The sequence below is a fragment of the Sparus aurata genome, chromosome 15, assembly GCF_900880675.1.
Source record: "Sparus aurata chromosome 15, fSpaAur1.1, whole genome shotgun sequence".
NCBI classification, from domain to species: domain Eukaryota; kingdom Metazoa; phylum Chordata; class Actinopteri; order Spariformes; family Sparidae; genus Sparus; species Sparus aurata.
Genome location: NC_044201.1, coordinates 31,582,430 through 31,586,867, shown reverse-complemented (window position 1 = coordinate 31,586,867; position 4,438 = coordinate 31,582,430).

The window sequence follows — 4,438 nt, the reverse complement described above, 5'->3', positions numbered from 1 at the left end:
GGGGCCACTTTCAAATCTTGCTAGCTCTCTTGCTAGCTCTCCAGGATTGTAGACCCTAGCTTTAAGCAATCCCTATTTAAATTGCCAGTTTTTAAGCAACCTCTTGTAGGTTTGGGGATCCAACCCTTTAAAAGGAGAGCTGGTCGAGTGTCTCCTGGACAGGAGTAAAACTCAGGATCTAACACGTGGCGCCCAACGTAAAAAGAACCCCAGTGGAGAGCCAGCTGCTGCTCGTGTGAGAACGACCCGAGAAAGGCGTGCAACGGAGGAATGTTTCTGTCGAACGCCAGCGACAGAGGGATCCATCGAGGCAAGGGGGATCTCCAGGCGACCAGTCAGAGTGAGCTGAGTCACCAGACCCACAGAAGCCTGCAGAAAGCGGCGTGGTAGCCGACGCAAGTCGAAGGACACAGAGCCAAGTCCGGTCGACGGCGCAGAATAGCCCGGCAGTCTGCCGATCATCCCTGACTCAGCGCGCGTAGAGAGGCTTTGGGAAGCAGATGACTCGAGACGACAAAAGAGACAACATGGCTGATGGACAGCAGCCAAGTGAAGGACCGGACCCAGAGGCCCTGCACTCAGTCGAGGGAGCCGGAGTAACAGGAGCAGCCCACAGGCTCCCCTGTAGCGTAATCCTGAGGGGAGGTGAGCACCTGGGAGATTTTTCAGCAGAGAAAAATCTTTTTGTTGTGTTGAGGAGTGGGATGAATAACCCAAAGGAAGGGTTGTCCCAAAAGTGTCCGTGCAGGGAGTGGTGGCTACCCACACGGAAAGAGTTGGAGTAGCAGCAGCTCTGGATTCTGGGGAGCCAAGTTCACCATGCTCTCAAAGTATGTGGGAAGTACAACGCAGGGCGCCGAGGACAACGAGTGAATGGCTTAACCATGAAGAGCACCGTCCCCTGGGGATCAGTCTGCATGGACGTGGCTGGCCCCCTGGGAGTGACAGGGAAGAAAGGTGAGAAATGCCTTCTGGTGCTAGTAGACCAGATACTGGATTGTAATAAAGTACTATTAAGGAGAAAGGGATCCAGAGAGTGGGGCAGCTTAAGCCAATTAGACCTAGAGCTAGAAGAAGACCAGGAACCAGAAGTGGCCAGCAGCACGCAGCACCGGCCACCCTACATCAGACTGGCCAGTGTATATGAGGTGGTCACCATGAGAAAGAACGACCTCGGGGCTCTGGACAGGCAGAGCCCTGAAGAAACTGAATTTTTCCAAAGAGATTCCTGTCAAAAGAGAAGGAGTTATTGGAGTGTAGAGAGGTAAAGAACTGTTGTGTAGTATGCATGAAGCCTGCTACACTGATGGTCCGATGGGAAGGACCAAGTCATGTGAAACCTGCAGGGCCCAACGGGGCCAGAGGAGAGTTCAAAGGTATGGACTACATGATTGTGATTGGATATGTGTTGCCACACACACCCACACGTCCTGCAAGCCGCTTCCTGCAAGAAAGATGGAGAAGATGTTGGCTAATCGAGCTCAGCACATAGTCATCTCGTTTATGTCTCATGCTGCCTTCTTCCCCTTCAGAGAGACTGCAGCCGGCTCAGAGGGGAACTCCCCCAGTTATGCTGAGAATCCCCTGGCTGGCCTCTTTGGCTCAGAGGCATTCCCAAAGAGATTTCTAGATAGACACTTGGAAATTACAGGTCTCTACAGGCACACTTAAGCTTTGCACAATATTAACCCATAATCAAACTTTGTGTAGTAACACCTTGCTAGATGGAGCAGGCTGTATCCACTGCGGGGCCAACCGGGAGCACGCTGCCAGCGCTGAGGGCCTCCTCTTTGTCGCCTGCCCCGAAGAAGTCCACTGCCGATGCAACTACCCAGACGGACCGGGTTAGCTGGTGTTGGGGAGGAGCAACAGGAAACATTGTCGAGGAAGGACCCTCATCACCAAGCTATGGTAGAGCGGCTACGGAGAGTCAACAGCCATAGCATCTCAACGTGACCAGTCGGCGACGGACACCGACGGCACCGGGCCTGGACCTGGTCCAGGGGTAAAACTCGGGATCAAACAATATGTTCTTTTAATCACTTTCTAAAGCTGTAAATTGGAAATGATGCAAACCTTTTTGTCATTTTGTGCATTTTGCTCTTTGAATAGTCGGATTCCAGCTCAGCTCTTGTTTCTGACTCTTTTATCTGCACAAAGTTATTGTAAATATGAAATAAAGAACTATACTGAGTGTAAAGCTTCTGGTCCTCTCAGGCAGGAGAACTCAGAGCTCAGAACATCACGCTGGAAATTTTAAAAGAACATCCTATGTATCAGAATTAAGTGAATATGACGTGTGAGTAAAATACATAAAGTCAGTGTGACCCGTCCTCTTGACTTGGACTCCTCCTGACCCGTCCTCCTGACTTGGACTCCTCCTGACTTGGACTCCTCCTGACCCGTCCTCCTGACTTGGACTCCTCCTGACTTGGACTCCTCCTGACTTGGACTCCTCCTGACCCGTCCTCCTGACTTGGACTCCTCCTGACTTGGACTCCTCCTGACCCGTCCTCCTCCTGACCCGTCCTCCTGACTTGGACTCCTCCTGACTTGGACTCCTCCTGACCCGTCCTCCTCCTGACTTGGACTCCTCCTGACCCGTCCTCCTGACTTGGACTCCTCCTGACTTGGACTCCTCCTGACTTGGACTCCTCCTGACCCGTCCTCCTCCTGACCCGTCCTCCTCCTGACTTGGACTCCTCCTGACCCGTCCTCCTCCTGACCCGTTCTCCTCCTGACCCGTCCTCCTCCTGACTTGGACTCCTCCTGACCCGTCCTCCTCCTGACCCGTCCTCCTCCTGACTTGGACTCCTCCTGACCCGTCCTCCTCCTGACCCGTCCTCCTCCTGACCCGTCCTCCTCCTGACTTGGACTCCTCCTGACCCGTCCTCCTCCTGACCCGTCCTCCTCCTGACTTGGACTCCTCCTGACCCGTCCTCCTCCTGACCCGTCCTCCTCCTGACCCGTCCTCCTCCTGACTTGGACTCCTCCTGACTTGGACTCCTCCTGACCCGTCCTCCTCCTGACCCGTCCTCCTCCTGACTTGGACTCCTCCTGACCCGTCCTCCTCCTGACCCGTCCTCCTCCTGACCCGTCCTCCTCCTGACTTGGACTCCTCCTGACCCGTCCTCCTCCTGACCCGTCCTCCTCCTGACTTGGACTCCTCCTGACCCGTCCTCCTCCTGACCCGTCCTCCTCCTGACCCGTCCTCCTCCTGACTTGGACTCCTCCTGACCCGTCCTCCTCCTGACCCATCCTCCTCCTGACCCGTCCTCCTCCTGACCCGTCCTCCTCCTGACTTGGACTCCTCCTGACCCGTCCTCCTCCTGACCTGTCCTCCTCCTGACTTGGACTCCTCCTGACCCGTCCTCCTGACCCGTCCTCCTCCTGACCCGTCCTCCTCCTGACCTGTCCTCCTCCTGACCTGTCCTCCTCCTGACCCGTCCTCCTGACCTGTCCTCCTCCTGACTTGGACTCCTCTCCATCTGTGTCCTCTTTTTATTTCTCCTCGTTCTCTGCTTTGTTCAGCCCACCTGTGTGACACGTGACAGGAAACACTGAACATCATGTCAGCGTACTGATGAGACTTCAGCTGCAGTGACTGAAACATCAGGACAAAAGATTCTGTTCTCGGAGAGACAGGCGACCTTCAAATGTGTGTGTGTGTGTGTGTGTGTGTGTGTGTGTGCGTGTGTGTGTGTGTGGTTGCCGTTGACAACCACAGGCACAGTGTAACGACAGGAAGCTTCATCCATTTAATCACCAGTTTAACTGATGGAAGCTGAGAGGAATGTAGGACAGTGACTAACACACACACACACACACGCACACACACACAACGCACACACACACACACACACACACACACACACACACACACACACACACACACACACACACCATAATTTCCTGATGTGATTTCAGTCAAAGCAGCAGGTCAGCAGATAATCAATGTAATGACTTTCATCAGAGCGCCGACCTGAAGACCCACATCTGTGTGAGTGTGTGAGTGTGTGTGTGTGTGTGTGTGTGTGTGTGTGAGTGTGTGTGTGTGAGTGAGTGAGTGTGTGTGTGTGTGTCCTCTCCCTTATAAACATGTCTTCCTGGTTAATCTGCTCTTTCTGAGCTGCTCTCTGCAGTCCGATCACATGTTTCAGACTCTGACGATCAATAAGTCGTTGATCAGTTTCAGGCTGCAGGAGTTGATCACCAGCTGGTCACTGAAGCCTCAACAGGTGAGGGCACCTGGATGTTTCTCTCAGGGAGCTGAATTACCCATCAGCCCTCTGAGGGTCACCACAGCTTGGCGACTCCAGGCTTCATTGGACCTGACTGTGGCTCCTTGGTCCTGGTCCTGGTCCTGGTTCTGGACCTGGAATTCTACTATTTGTCATCTCAAGACTGGTTCAGGTACAGAGATGCCTCCGTCACTTCT